Source organism: Homalodisca vitripennis, chromosome 3 (genome assembly GCF_021130785.1).
Source record: "Homalodisca vitripennis isolate AUS2020 chromosome 3, UT_GWSS_2.1, whole genome shotgun sequence".
Lineage (NCBI taxonomy): Eukaryota > Metazoa > Arthropoda > Insecta > Hemiptera > Cicadellidae > Homalodisca > Homalodisca vitripennis.
In genome coordinates this window covers 75,345,388-75,363,115 of record NC_060209.1, presented here as the reverse complement: position 1 = coordinate 75,363,115, position 17,728 = coordinate 75,345,388, and positions in this window count along the sequence as shown.

Sequence of the window (17,728 nt, the reverse complement as noted above, 5' to 3'; positions counted from 1 at the left end):
AAGTTATAAATAATAATCTTCATTTCAATACATCTAGAAGATTATTTTGAATACTCCAAGAGTATGTAGAGTTATATAATTGCTAGATAATTCCCTGTGTTTTTGTATACTTTGTTATTTCTATTTTTCGAATAATTTTTCTTTTCCCACATGTTCAAAACGTATATCCAATATTAGGTTAGATAAATCCACAGTCTTTAGGAGTAACGTTTGTATATTTGGTTCGTTACATTTGATGATGTAATTAGTTGATTACTTTGATGTTACTGACCAGTATTGATTGGGTCAAGCTTGCGCCAAGCTCAATTAAAACAATTGAGTAAATTCCCCCAATTAACTCAATTGTTTTAGAAGAACAGTTTATTCAATTCAAATATTGATGTAAAATTATGACTTTCCTTTTTATTAGCATCCATTTTTGACTATCTATACTTTGTTGACCATAACCTTGAAATATGAAATATTGTGATTATATTTTGTTATAAATGAATACCAGTTTTTAATGCATATTAATATGAGATACACTGAGAGGATGGTGCATGTCACTATGGAGTCGGGCTCAGCGGTAGTGAATATTTTTACATTGGTTTTATGAATAACGATTTTTGAAACGAGAGAATATCAGTATAAATCGATTTTTAAACAAACTGAATATAAGCCATGTTATTTCTAGATGTGATATATGAGCACATCTAGCCTAACTTACAACATAATATTTTGGTGACTAGGTGTGTAGCATAGAGTAAAATGTATGTATTATTAATATATTATTATTTTTATAAGACTGATAATAAACCTAACTTAATAAATAAATATATTATATGGAAAGATATATACATAAATATTTAACTGTAAATGTAATACTTTGCATTAAACTTCATTTCTCTAAGACAAGAATGACTTGATGGTACATGTTCAGTAACGGGATTAGGTTGAACGCACAACCAAATTACCCTGTCACCCTCCTTGGGTTATCAATCAGTAGGTTAACACACACTTTTAATCTGTTGGATAGGGGGGAGGGAATTATGACTTATTCATTGTATAATTGAATCATCTTAAGAATAAAATTAGTTATAGACTTGAAATAATGACATTTTCTAGACTGTTTGTTAAGTGACAGGTGGTATTGCTTATCTATACATTGTAACAATAAATAAAAAGGTTTATTTCATGCTCAGAGTTTTTATCGTTATCGTAGTTTGTAACAAAATAGTGTTTAACTCTTCATTACAGTATAGTTTACGTATTTAGTATCTTAAAAGAGATCATTTAGATGCAAAACCGTTAGGATTTTAATACACAACCATTTAAGAGTCTGTTAATCCCATGAAATATAAATGTGAAGGTCTTGAATGGATAAAACAGTATCATTAGGGACTAGTGGCAATTCGATAATACATCAGCCATTAATAAAATATTATTTTTTGTGACACATTCAAAATTTACAATTAAAATTATACATATAATAACGATGTGCATTAGTTTATATTACTTAAAAATATATTACATAGTAAAATTTTCATATCAAATCTTTGCAATTTAATAGTACGTCCGGAATAATATTAGCACTTTGATCAATTTAAAATGCTCTACCAAAGATGGCATTAGGTTGTTATTATTAGCCCTTTTATGTAAACCTATTTTTATGCACATGTTATTTATAGACAAGAAACATAATATAATGTCAACATTTTGAAATTAATAAAAGTGCTAAAATTAGTTGTGAGGTACTTATATATTCCAAATATTTTAGATAAGAATCGTATTGTTTCAATAGTTTAAATAACTCACAGGCAACTTAAATATACGTTTAGCCATAAATTTCATTAACAAAATTTAAATTAATTTGATTTTGTGTACATTTACCATAACCTAACACTGTATCTGGTAATGGTCTCACTGAGTCCTACATGTACACAGCGCACATTACAATGAAATTGTTATTAGTGTTGTTCAAACTCACATTATGGAGTTATGAAGTTTCAGTACTTTATTTATATTATGTACTTGAATTTTAAAGGGTGTTAAATAATTAACTACACAAATTTCAAGACATGAAATCGGGACCAAAGCAAATATAAATCTAATGTTGAAATAGTTCAAAGGTGTCTGGTTAGTCATAACTTTACCGTTTTGTATTTTACTGTTAAAAATCCACTAAACATCTAATTTTTCATAAATATAAAGGGAAAAAAGTATAAAGTTAAAAAATATTCAAATAAGAAATCAAAGCCAAAATGACAACCATTAAAAATATTCCAGCGATAAAATTTAAAATGATTTAGATGTATCCACATTCTACAAGAATAATTTCTTATACGTTTTGATAAAGCATGTAAAAGTACCTCATTAACTATGAAAAGTTGAAAATGATACTCCCCTTTTTATGGAGAAGGGTTTTTGGTAGCAGGTTTTACTTTGAGACATGCAACTAATACCTTGTACAATAATGCAAAACTCACCATGATTTAAGAGAATTCAAAAAGTACTTACTATAGTCAAAACATTAGCCTATTCTGTTTTCAGATAATACATACTAAAGAAATATTTCTCCGATGACAATACTTGCTCTCGTTACAATTCCCCTGTTTAGCGGTTTTGTAGGGTCTTTGGTTCCTGTTAAATAAAGCATTATGAAATTAAAAATCTAAATTCATTATATCTTATTGTAATAAAATTAATACTGTTTTGCAGATAAGAAATCGTTTAATCAAAGACTGATATTGCAACACCATGTACTTAGATTCTGCATTTATTGTTTTTGGAATGTTGTTTCTCTTGTCTTCAATGTTTACTGGTTGCAGGTTTCATGGTTCAAATTAGAAGAAACAATATAAAAATGCAAATAAAGCCTATTACGTCGAATATTTTCAGTATCAACATTAAATCTTGCATTTACGTTTAATTAAAAGGACTGGTAACTCTTCTCCCAAACAAGCTTCATTGATTTAATCACAGTATTAAAAGAGAACTACAGAAAACCTATATATATATATATATATATATATATATATATATATATATATATATATATATGTTTTGTTCACTAACTAGCAGCGTACCCGTTTTTCCTTCGGACCTGACGTAATTTTGCAGTCCGGTGTTCATTGCATGCCGAGATACAAAACAGGGATGAAATAAGTAAACTCAAGGTATTTGGAACGATTTTCAATTAGAAAATGTTTCATTTCCTAATTTTTTTGTGGAACAGACTTATATGCAATATTAAAAGCTCTGTTTCAGAAAAAAAACTGCAATGCTGTATTGTCTGAGTTTATTTATAAACGGACGCAGACGTGTCTTTATTAGACTTGCTTATTCGCAGAAATGAAATTGCTCTTGCCTTAGCAAATCGTTGAAAAAGGTTACAGTATTTAATGTAATGTTTAACGGACTTCGACAGGCGAATAACAACATACATTTAATATAACGTTTTTAAATGTGTATTAATTATTATTATAACTATTAATGTTCACTTTTACGTTGAAAGACTATTAAATCACATTTACCATCTGCTGATTAAGCCAAGTCTATAAATATAATGAATAATGGAGTTTTAGAGAGTTTTCAAGACCAGTGGGGCGTATTCCGAAGGGGCGTTTTGTATGGAAATTGGCCTGTGTTAACCAGGCACCCTAAGAATGTCCATGTAATATTTTGTTGTATAATGTATCACTATCATAAAACACCTGCAATCTAATACAGGCGAGTAATACTTCCATTCAATACTTAGTAATTTAAAAATTTTCTAAATCCTAACTTAATCGCTTAATTCTGTTATATAACCATCACGTAGACTTAAAGTTTCAGTTTATTGTGCTTCCGTGCCGTCTCCAAGCTTGCTCCAATCTAAAATCTGTAAAGGAGGATAAAACAATAAAATCTGTGACCATCAATGAGTTGAGGAATCTTAATCTAAGGAAGTAAAAAGTATTCGTAATAAAATCATTACTACCCGTTAGCAGTGTCTTTACCATATTTCAGACAAATTTTACAATTGATTTCCTTAATTTTCAGTGTGTGATTGTTTAACAATATATTGATATAAAAGGATACTTGTGATTTTCGGTCGATTGATAAAATATTTCGGTAAATATTCGTATTTAAAGGACAAATTTGGCCAGTTACCAATAAGCTACAAATTATTTTACAAAATTTACTAAGATGTATTTACTAAGCAAGTGTCGTTAAATGGATCCTAACAGCCTCTTTTTATATCAGGGATAATCCAAATATTAACAGTAAAATATCTTGAGTGGTCACTTCATTCATCTAACCAAAGATTCTAACTGTAAAAACTGGCTCGAGTTCAAATTTGCACGGTAACGGATGTTTTGTCCACTAAACAGAAATTCAAAGAAAGATTATGGTAGTTAAATGACAAGTGACGTAACATCTTCCCATAAAATATGACATACAACATTTTTAATGTTATATACTTTATGTTAAATTTTATGTTGGTTTAATTTGTTGTTACAAGTTATACTCGGAGTATTTTTGGAACCTAGATTATTTTATATAACATAATTATACTATCGATCAATATATATATATATATATATATATATATATATATGTGTATATATATATATATATATATATATATATATATGTGTATATATATATAATATATATGTATATGTATATGTATATATATATATATATAGTGAATATCTTACCCTCAACAGTTTTATCTATATGCTTACACGATAAGTAAACCGCAAAATATAAGCTGATAGATTTATCTTATGGCAATGGGAAATATCATTGATCCTATTATATATTGGCGAGTTAGTTTGTATTGGCGATGAAAATTAACCGTGATTATAATAGTTTCATATTTATTATTTACATAAAAGAAAAGAGTATGAACCACGTATCGTGAACTTTAAAATTTATTAATTGTCGTTACCATCATGTTTAGTCATAAAAGCAACGTAAAAATATTTACGAAAGCTCAGCCAAAACCAATCGCCATGTACCACCGTCAGGTATAATGATAATTATATATAAATGAAGTCTGTGTATGGATTTTGTCATTTTTCCTTCATAGAAAATTTAAAACCAATAGGTAAGTTCGTTTTAAAGATATCGTCGAGACAGGCACATGCATACAGCGGACATACAGAAATAACATTTTTAAGCCCTGTCGTGCTCAGCTATAAGAAGTGCAAAAACTGAACTACTGTGTGAACTTATATGTGAAGGAAGAAGTTCGTTTAAAAGTGGAACACTGGCAGCTTGGATTGTATAATACTTACTCGTAAAATATGAATTACGTCGCTGTTAATAAATAAAACTGTTGCAATTTATGAATGGGTAATTTTGGGTTTGACAGAATATTTTGTTCGGCAGTATGTTTTGTGAAATATAAAACTATTCCAAAGATCCATTTTACAGATTCGATCATTTGGTCGTTCTTGTGAATCTTAGATGGTGATTCTTCTGTAGCTTAGACCTCATTCACCATGAATACATAAGAATTTTTAAATATGCCACTGGCCACCTATTTAGTGCATGTTCCTATTGTAAGAGGCTATTTATAGACAAAACCTACAAATAAATAGCGTTTTTCCATTTCAGAAAATTTTATAAGTTCATGAAATTGCTATTGTTCAATATTAGTTTAATATTTTGGACCAATTGTATACCAACATCTGCTTCTTTACTCTAAACATTATTTCAATTGGATCCTCCGTTTTGTACGTTACGGGAAAAAAACGATACTTTAAATATAAAGTATTTTTATAAGTTTAAAAATAAGCAAAAGTACTTTCATTTGACTAAAATATGTAGATATGCAGGGCACATAAAAAAAATCTATGATAATAATATTATCAAACGTGTTAAACCACCAAGAAATATAATTATTATAAATAAATATTTTCTTTAGATAATTTATTAACGTTTTGTGCTTTTTAAGGGAGTAACATGACTATTTGTGAAACTATATTGATTAAAAATTTGCAGGCTGGTATATCTTTAGTAACTAAAACCTCAAAAGTATTTTGAAACAATTTAATTCTATTTTAATGACATTCTATTCATTATGCTCTTTTACGACATGTATTCAGAATTTAAATATTCATGAAAACGGAATTCTATCTTTATATTTGGGCTGCCCCATAAAAATGAGATTTATACGTGCATTTATACCCCTTTTGTGTGAACCGTATACGGAGACATGTTTCATCAAACTGGAACTTGTTATTCCTGGTTTGTTTACTCCCTTTGTTGGTACTGACGTCTCGCTACGATTGTTGTGAATCTGGTTATCCAGTTTATATACTGTTAATTAAATAAAAGACAAAGCTCAAGGATTAGAAACATTCATAAATAATCTTTTTTTTTTTACGTAGGGGGAATGCATTTGCGCACGGAGTGTGGGACTCCCTTGCGGACTACCCACTAAACCCCCTACGGGCCACGGAGAGCCCAGGCCGGAACCCTTTCGGATGACATCTTTGCCTGGTCCGTGTGTCTTATGTCCCAACCAGGACAAAACTACTTGTTTCGGAAGCTAGGGGTCAGCCAGGCATCCGTCTTCACGCTTCTGATGAAGGATCGCATATGTACATTGAGTGGTGACTGCATTCAAGGCGTCCTCATTCTGCAGCATCATCTCCACAATGGTATCTGCCGTAACATCACCAACTGTGGTGGCGAGCGTTTGCCTGGCCTCGGTGAAGCGCCCGCAAGCGAAGAAGGTGTGATGAACATCATCATCTTCCTCCGGGCAGTAAGCACACCGAGGCGACCTGACCTTTCCCATCCTGTAGAGGTACTTCCTAAAGTAACCGTGCCCCGTCAGGAACTGACACAGGTAGAAATCTATCTCCCCGTGGCCACGATCTATCCAGGATTGAAGCTCTCGAATGAGACGGAAGGTCCAGCGACCGTCCGATCCTTCCGTCCACCTCCGCTGCCAAACCTGCAGAGTCTCCGCCCTGGCAGCAGCCAAGGGCATCCTCTCTACCCCGCTCGGCAGCCTCCCGGAAGACGGTCTGTCTCTCGATGGCCAGCAGGTCAATAGGAATCACGCCTGCCACGACCGCCACGGCCGAACCGGAAACGGTGCGATAGGCGCAGGCGACCCTAAGTGCCGCTCTTCTCTGTACCCGATAACAGCTTTTTGACTGTATCGCCTTATCCTCATGACACCCGCCCAAATCTCTGCGACATACAGAAGGGTTGAGTTTACAGTAGACATGAGGAGGCGTCTCTTACTTGACCTAGGGCTTCCTACGTTAGCCATCAGCCTGCCGAGAGACATAACCACCCTAGAGGCTTTGTCACACATCGCCCTGAATGTGCTCCCAATACCGAAAGACGGCAGTCGAGTAACACACCCAGGTACTTCGCCGCAGTCCTTGTCCGAAGCTCGACACCCCCCACATTCATAGAGATCCGAGTGGTATTCTCCGTCGAGTGAGCATAAACGATTTCGGTCTTGGCGACCGCCAGCTCAAGTCCCATGGCTCGTCATCCAGGCATTGACCCGAATCATTACCTGATTAAGGCGTAACTGTGCCAAGTCCGGCGTCCTCGCCGTGATGACTGCAGCCACGTCATCAGCATAACCCACCGAGGTAAGACGTCGTGGGGCATCTCGAGGCGAAGTAAACCATCGTATGAAACATTCCATAGGTCTGGGCCGAGAATAGACCCTTGAGCCGCACCGGCAGTGACCTCTTTTGTTCTCCTTCCGTCTTGGTTTCATACAATAGCCGTCGGTTCTTCAGGTAGTCCTGCACAATGACCAGGAGATAGTCGGGCACGCTGAAGTCCCGCTACAACGCCTCTAGCATGTCCTCCCACCGAGCAGTGTTAAACGCGTTCTTTACGTCAAGTGTAACCAACAGCACAATCGGCCGAGCCTGGTGACAAGCTGTTTCGGCCTGCTGGACGGCACTGATCACCTCTGTAATGGCGTTCAAAGTTGAGTGTCGCTTTCGAAAGCCATGCTGCCGGGGAGAGAGATCTCCGGCGGCTTCGAGATGGACGACTGCAACCTGGGTTTCAGCTTCCCCGCGGTGTTGAGCATACAAAGTGGCCTGTATGCCGACGGGGAGTTCGGATTCACTTTTGCCTTTGCTGATCAGCGCCAACCTAGCGATCCAAACAGCCGCAGTGCCGAGTCCATCGTAAAACCAAGATGAGCTGGTTTTGGTTCGGACGGGTTCACTGACGATCACTATCTGGGCTTTGGTCTCACAGGCCATCTGTTCAAGGATTGCGTCGCAGCGTGACTATCTCTGCAGATTGTGGCCTGGATAAACCGGATCATTTTCGTGGCCTAGCACGGGCTTTCCCTGTCGTCCAGGGCTTTCTTGAAAACCCCGCAGGCACCTGATCCTGGAACATGATCTGTCTTTGCTCCAGGGTTTCCGGTACATAAGACGCAAGAAGGAGCCCCCGTGCAAACCGCCGCCTTGTGTTCGGCGCTGCCGCATTTCCAACAGTTACTGCTCCTATCCGGTCCGGAACAGTTCCTCCTAGTTGTGACCGTAGCCGAGACAGCGGAAGCATCTGTCCACCTCCACACGGCCCCGAAATCCGGCAGACGACCCACCCGACCTTGATCTTCCCCTTTCGGAGTACTGTCAAGGAGTCACTCTCGAGCAGCTCAACCACGGCCTTCCTCTGTTCTTGCCGGTTAGGCTTGAAGAGGGTAACCCTAATTTCGCCACCAAGGACAGGAAACTCCCTGCTTAGGGCACCCGAGATGTCGGCTTTCGGTGGTCAAGGCGTCCAGATCTAGGATCTCTAGCCTTGCCTTAGGAACAATGGAGCGAACAATCGCCCCTGTCACCCACCGCCTTCTGTAACGCCTCCTGGAGTTTCCTTCTGTCGTCGCATTTTGCGATTTCCAGTAATACTCCTCCAGTGACAGTCTTCCATATATGGCGTACCACGGTGCCCGACTCTTCGGGAGTAACTCCAGCCCTCATTGCACCAAGAATCTCGGCGTATGAACTTGCCAGCTTTAGGCTGGACAATCACCACCTGCCTCCCAGGCCTGGAACGCGGGAGTTTCTCCGGCTTCTTTACTTGTGGGGGAGGAGGTGGAGGTAGGTCTTGCCTCTTCCCGCTCTTATCTACGGCCTTCGCTTTCCTTTTTTTCTTTTTTTGAGACTAACCGGCCGAAACTCGCTCTCTTCTGTCGCGTTGACAGAAGCAGGCTCTCCGGCGTCTTCTCTGCCGCTTTTCCTCCCTTGGATGTTCAGGGGGACTTCCGGCCGCTCTTTTCCCAGCCGTGGTAGAGGCTGCTGCCACCATAGATGGTGATGGTGGCCTGAGTCTCTTTTTCGCAACTTTCTCTCTGCAGTCTCTCCATCGATATCTTCCAGACCTGCCAAAATGTATCGATCAGATCTAAAGACGACTGCAGAGAGATCATGCCGTTCCTGACTGCCGTGCTTAGGCTCTTCTGTCTCGACGTAGCTGCTCGCATGTCGAGAAGAACGTCTTTCATCCTCTTTACCTCCGTGAAGATGGTGTCCGCCGCATACTCCATGTTCTTCCCATCGGGGAAACCAAGGGAAAAGATATTTCCTGACTTCTGACTGGTGTCTCCTCAGACTGAAACTCATCAGAGACAACCGGTGTACCCGTTCTCTTGTGAGGCACAGGAAGCCATGGCCTGCAGAGATGCCGAAGGCGGAGTCTCGCTATGAGGTCGCGAAGGAGGGGACCTCAATAAACGACTACTCTTTAGCAAACGGGTCTGCAGTACACGAAGGGAGAGGGGGGAATTCCTTCTCCAACCTCTCTGTATCGTTGTCGATGGGTTTTTGCGATTCCATACTTTAAGTTTACCAGCGCATCGTGCGACAAGGGCGGCCCGGAAAAATCGGGAACGGGTGTACCCTCGAGGACTGAGCCTCTACCCCAGTTCCCTGGGGCCCGACCTCCGTTCTCCAGGCACCGGAAAACTAGACGTGCCGGGGGCCGACCGTAGCAATGCAGAGTCCGACCTCTGCATCCATGGCGCACTTCCTGACTAGGGCCCGAAGGGGCTGGCTCCTGGTGTCATACCAGAGAAAACACCATGCGGCAGTGCAAAGCACACATCAGTCCCTGCGACAATTCAGGGACACTCCCCGGGTTCTCCGGTATGCCCCGGTCGAAAAGAAGGAGGAAGTGACACCCACGTGGGGTCGAAGAAAAGAAGAGGTGGACGAGATTTGCCCAGAAAAGATAAAAGGTGTCGAGCTAAGATCCGAAAGAGAGAAGAAAGACCTTAGCTCTAGAAGGACTGTGAGGAGAGTCTCACAGCTAGGCTCAGGTAAGCCCCGGGGTCGCAGCCTCCCCGAAGAAAGGGGAGGCCTCCCGTGTAGTCGAAAGCCGACTACCCCTGAGGAGAAATAATCTTTTTGGTGTTTGTATTCATTAAACAAGTATATATATATATATATATATATATATATATATATATATATATATATATATATATATATATACTTGTGTGTTTTATATATATATTTATAAAACTCACTGGGCTAAAAGTTATTTATCACACATAAAATACCAAAAGTGTTATAGTTTATACTTAAAACAATGTTTTAATCCTAATGAGTTGCAAATTACTAATATGAAACAAGGTACAGTATGAATATTGATAGCCATAGGATTGGTCAGTAATCGTATCTAATAGTCTTAAGCAAAGCTGATTTGCATTGTACATTTAATAACTAAAACCATCAACCCTGATTAAGCCTTTTAAATTAGATATTACCTCTCTTTGTAGTATTAAAGTGGAAAGTGTTATTCTTAAATCATGTTATGTGATGTTATTGCATACTCGTCATATAACAATAATGATGTATTGACTATAATAGCATTATAGTATTATATTAGTACCACATTAAGCTGAGAACCGGAACGGACGGAAGTAATGTATTTTTTGCAACAAACGGATCCAGTCTACAAGGATACCTCAGGGTATCTTGCGCAAAATGTTTCATAAGAGTATGTGAGTAAAACCCCTTATATACATTGATGTAGGAATCTATTTTTTCTAAAGAATACTCTAAATTGGCCAAATTTAATTTTTTTATGGTTTCTAGGATTATGTTTTTTGTCACTTTCTCTTTCCAGTTATATACAACACATAATATGAAAATAATAGAAGATTACTGAAAAAGAATAATTATGTAACATCTGCAACCTAATTTCAGACGATTTTTGGGATAATGTGTGGCTTGTGTTCTTGTACTGTTTATATAATACAAGAGTTAGTAGTTTCTAATTTTCTTTATTTGTTGTTATGTTGGCAGCTATGCTTTACCTACAATGTTGCTGTTTTTATGTTTAAAATACCCAGTTGGTCTTGTGATTTCAGTTTCAGGTTATGTGAATCGTTTTCTTGAAAGTTTAGTGAGTAATATCAGTGTTTTCTATTAGTGTGGAAGTGTTTTGTGTAGTGTCAAATTTTGTTTAGTTTGAAATGGAAATAGAAGAAAGTAGATACTAGATATAACACTTTAAGATTAGGAAGAGCACAACATTATCTACGCCTAATAATTAACTAACTATAACCCCAAATTCTACAAAGTATTTTTCATGAAAACGGAATTCTATCTTTATATTCGGGCTGCCCCCAAATTAAGACAAAGCTGAAAGGTAATTTTCCGTATTATGAACAGAAAGATGAGTCATTAGAGTATGATAAAATATATATGTCTTGTTTTAAAAACTTACTAGGTAAAATTTCTGTTTGCAACATTTGCCACAGTAGTTTAAAAATCAGCAGAATATATGTAGTAGACTTAATTACGGAATTGAAAGTTACTTGCACTAGCTGTACTGCCGAAAATTCTGCTGTTGACTGTTCTCAAATTTTGAAATTATATTGGAAAATGCCTCCAATATTGCTATGCCTACCCTATGTATATATATATATATATATATATATATATATATATATATATATATATATATCAATTATTAGACTTCTTGATACAAAGTTCCTTTAATATTTCGGCTTTTTGCCGTAATGATGACGTAAAATTTATAACAAAATATTTTCCTGGTTTATATAAAACAAACAATATTCTAAGAACGGCACACAAAATTCTTGAATCTTCACCAATTACTAAAAACTTATTTTCAAAACCACCCAGGCTAGTGTTTCGTAGAAATACTAACCTAAAAAATCTTCTGGTACGGCCCAAATTGCCACCTACTGACATTCAAAATTCAGAAAAGAAGAAAAATTTTAAGTGTCAACCCTGTAAAGACAAACGATGTAATACTTGCAAAATTATAAAATCGTCCAATTTTTTTCACCAGTAGTAATACAAAGAAAACTTACCCTATTAGAGGAGAAATTAATTGCATAAGTAAAAATGTAATTTACCAATTAACATGTAAAAATTGTGCAATGGATTATGTTGGATTGACAACAAATCCATTGCACATAAGAATGAATAATCATCGTTGTTCGTCTAAAAAACAGGATGAAAAATTGGTTTCACAACACGCATTAGGCCACCAACAAAATTTTGAACAATTTTATGCACTGACAGGTATTTGCAAAGTACCCGAAGATAGAAACAAAATTGACTTAGAAAATTTAGAACAGGCACATCAGTTAATATTAAAATCAAAAGTACCCTTTGGTCTGAATAAAATATGAAATGATCAATTGTTTTTATTATGTATTATTTTTTCTAAATTATTTTTCTAAATTCATTCTCTGTTCATGATATTATTTATTTCTCTTTGGTGTTAACCACATGTTCAAAAATTCTTGTTTATTTATTTATGTCAGTTTTTATTTATTTATTTATTTATTTATTATTTTTTTTTTTCTGTAAATTTTTTTGCTGTATTGTTATTTTGTATTATACCTTATTATACCTTTTTGAAAACGGCAAAAAGCCGAAATATTAAAGGAACTTTGTATCAAGAAGTCTAATAATTGATATAACAGAGCAATTCTGCTTTTATACACTCGAAGTGAATATATATATATATATAGTATATATATATATATATATATATATATATATATATATATATATATATATATATATATATACTGTTCTTTATTAATCAAAACTGCTTTAATTTCTTCTTAAGATTTAATTTCTTGTTTTTCAAGATTTTTTATTCTTGGTATTTCTTGAGTTCCAATGTTAAAAAAGTGCTGCTTGCTTGCAGTCCATAAGGTATGCAGAACTAAAAAATCATTTTAGAATGTTTTGTTTAATTTTATTAATCATAATCTTATGCTTTATATTCGTTCGTGCTAATACTAAATTTGTTTTCGTTTTAGAACAAATTGTAAATGTATTAAAACGTTTTTGTTTAAAAGATGACACTTTCATTCCAACACTCGGCTGCCTGATAACACGGCAGATAATAGATTCATTCTTCTGGTAGGGTAGTATAACTTCAACTTTTATTGAGACTTGGACTGATTTCCCACGTGGACTGTGAGAATTAAAGCAAAGAACTCTCAGTGGCTGAATGCTTATTCTTCCTCGCAAACCAGGCGTATTCATAAAAAAAGTTACCTTTCATACTGTCATTTGTCGATTTAAATTATATGTAAATAATTGTTTAATCAATTTATCTTTAACCAGAGGTTTTATTATTACCGTTCCTAACTAATATAATACTTTTTTTTAAATAGAAACTTTTGGAAATTTTTGCGACCTACTTGTTTATTGCCGAACGATGGTTTTAAAACTATTTAACCAGTCTTGATAAATATTTCTGTCTGTAGAGACTTCCGGCCTCTAGTGTTACCCATTCTCTTATAATGGTTCTTCGCCTTTAAAAATTTCCAGCTATTTGGAATATGGGTGTTTCTATGGGAGCTTTCGACCACTGTCAGTTCACTGAGAATTTCCTTCTCAAAAAGCTGTAATGAGTTTGGATTATGATATTATCCGATGCATAAAATAACCCAATATATCAGATTTTCGTTCCTTGGAGAACGAATAGACTTAACAGAATCCTGCCTCATAGGCTCTTTCGACAAACAGCAACTCCTAGCCACTGTAGGTTCTCTATCTATGCGAGTTATGACCAGTGAACCTTCTTCAATGAGTACTGCTCAAACCTATATATTTTAGTAGAATTTCTATATAATTATTAAAGTAATTATAATTTATAATCATTTGTCTTCTCGAGATCTTATTTTGACCAGAAATCTGCTTTCTTCCCTCAAAATACATTCAGAATACCCTTTGTTAGTATGGTGGGTGTCATTAGGTCAGTTATATCCATGTAATGTTTGCAAAAAGTTTGTTTAAATCCGTTACATGCCCCAATTCAGTGCCGGATTTTGGAAGACCGTTATGGAATACGGGCATAATTTGTGACGTTACACAACAAAGGTATTTTTTTTCCAAAAATTCACTGCTACATCAATAAATTGTTATTTGTCTTCTGAAATGTTTTTTTAAGTTCTCTCCCTTGAAGAGAGCTGTAAAAATGTAGGTAACAAAATTTAGAAAATTCATTTACGTTAAATTAGTTTAAAATAAACTGTAATAACATTACAGTTTGAAATCAACAGAAGATACATACCTAACGGAAGAAAAATAACGAATAAAGAGAGATAACAGAGAATTGTGGGAGCATTGTACCGTCTGAAAACAAACACCAACATTAGATGTAACAACAAACAAGCGAGCACTAGACATACAGGACAGGTTATGCTAACACAGTGTGGCATTGAGCATGCAATACCATGTTTACAGTTATATACGAGTAGCTTTGACAAGTTGCTTAAAGATTGGAAGATGACTTAAACTATTTGAAATGATCACAAAGCAATAAAGACACAATCTTTCCTTTCAGTTTTCTTTAGCAGCGATGTTTAGGTTTATGGTTTTTGTAATGTAGTAATTTTGTCAGTCACAATCATAGATATAATGGTTATTATCGTAATACACTGTGTTCAATTAGTAAAAAGTAACATAGAGTGTTTACTATCAACGAATACCTTATGCAACTAAACTTGTCTTTAGAATCTTACTTTATTAGGATAAGTCGATATAGGACTTACCAAGTATTACGGCTTTGTATACGATTTCCACTGAATAAAAGCAACCTTATAAGCATATTACTTTTAAAACGTAAAACAAACACTCCAGAGATAAGTATAGGCGACAGCAAAACTGTTTGGAGAGCCTTTTTTGTATCCAGAAGTTAAAGAAATGAACAGTTTTAATACGTACTAAAAAAATTAATTTCTCTGGACCATTCGTGTGTTTTATTGAACAGCGCCAAACTATGTTAGTAACACTAGAACAGTTTTAGACCAATGTGGAGAGACCATAAAGTCAAATTCCGTAGATTTCGTAGTGCAAGCGTGTATGATGTTATATGATGCATTCCTGTGATACCTAGTAGGTATATATTACGTATTCAGGTAAAAAGATTTTGATATCATCTGTCATTGCATGGTGCATATAGTATTAAAAAATAGTATATCAAACTTTTATTACAGCTAGCGAAAGAGGCGAATGTAAACCAATTTTACTAGAATATCAATGTAAAAAAATATCAGCTGGGAGAGTGCCATAGTTAGCTAATTTATTATTTAAGAGTAAAAAGACTATCAGTGAGTAGTACCCAAATGTGCATTTGTATAAAATAGTACATACAAATTCAAAAGTTACACTAAAGAACGATGGCAAATATTCTTGCTGATTTAAGTTATTGGAGAGCAATTTTTCGTATAGCTTAGTAGCTTTCATTTAAGCAAGCAAACTATCTGCTGATGTAGTGTAGTAGGCGTATATTATCCTGTTATGTTCTCGTTGGCCAAATACACTTTATATACAATGCACAATAACGAAACAACAATTTTTTTCACCGCACATTAGGCAATATGACGTCGTAATTCCTGCTGTAATTGAAGTGAACTATGAATGTTCCTCGTGATCTTCTTAATGTTCCTTTTCTAGCATTTGTAAGGATATATTTGAAAATAGTTAATGCAATATTGATAGTACAATAAGTAGTGTCTTATACAAACAATTAGACCAATGCAATCTAACAGAATTTACAATCTGTCAATGTTTCAATGTGTTTGTAATTTTTTTTAAATGTTATTTTAAATACTCGTTGTGTAATCTTTGTGTAATCAAGAGTTAATGAATTAAACCATGGAAAAATAGATAGCAAATTTATTATTCAAATTTTTTAATATTTATTGAATTTAATTTTGGAGAATTAAAACTGAAATTTATGGAAACGAGACCATTCAAATATAATGAAACATATTTTTATAATTTCAATAGTCTTATGCGAAACCACATTAAAATATAAATACAAAATTTTTACGGCTTTTGCTCGTGTGCTTCAGTATACATTGTGTCAGAAAAATACAACTGGTTATCCAGAATCGCATTCTATTGGTGAAAATAAGTGTATTGTGTCTCTAGAAATTTGTAGATTTTGGCTTAACTAAGCAGTAATCAATATATTTTGTATTTGAAAGAACATTATTATAGTAACTAATTATATAAATATAATCTCTTAATTTTATAAAATAAGTAAAACATATAGAACATAAAGAGTAGGAGAAAATGGTAAAATCCCGCAGTGGAGAAGGTGTGTATTAAAGTGAAACTACGAAAAAGATCTGAAATTCAATATCCTACTGGCGAAGACCACTATGTTCCAAAACCGGTAAAATAAATTTAGCCTTTTACAATTTTCAATTAAGTTGTACAATACATTTGGTGTTGAAGTCTTATGAATATTTCTTAGGATTTACTCTTCATAAGAGGGTACAATAAAGAATCTTAAAATTTATTATCGTGTATCATCATATGTTAATTGTTTACCTCATCAAGCACACAGAGTAGAGCAGATTATGTACCCTCAGAAACATTAGAAGTTCGAAGTGGAGATTTGTAGATGTCTGGAAGTATGCATAATATTGTGTATATGTCTCAAACTCTTCGAATATGCTATACGCCTCTTAGCTTTGATAGGAAAAAGAGGGTAAAACCTTGTGAGATTCTATATTTACTCAATCCTAAAGTTGTTTATTGTTTACAAAATAGGACCAAACTCTATATTTGCATGTATAAAATCACAACAACGATTTTATACATACATAGCTCTTTCGTGAATGTGAAATTGAGGATTTGTTTGTATTATCGAACCAAGAGCTCACATCCCCACCAAATCAGAATATTATAATTATATTTAACAAAATTTATTTGTTATTATGTGGATAACTTGGTGCAATATATTCTTTTGAAGTTTGATGATTTACGAAATCTGACTAAAACATACGATGCCCAGTGTTATGTCCATTCTTTAAAACAGGTAGCAAAGCATCTTATACATTTTTTGAATTAAATGATACAGGATTTTATGCACTATCGATTTCAAGCTATTCAAGTTTTTTCAATATTGAATGAATACGTGGGATTTAAATTTAAATAAAGTCCCACTTCTCCGGGAAAAAATTGAAATTACCGTTAACTTGAATAATTTTTTGTTTAATACAATGTTGAATCACTCTAAAAATACTAAATTTAATAAAAAATACTGTAAGTTATAACAAATATTAACTTAAATCAATATTTTTGGTCATTATATATCCAAGTATGTACAGATGCTTTATGCAAGATTGATATTGGTTATCATATTATACTAGTCCCTTAATTGATTTGTATATTAGCTTACTGGTAAAGCTATTTTAAAACTATGAAGTAAAGCTTTGTAAATATATTTAAATTTGAAG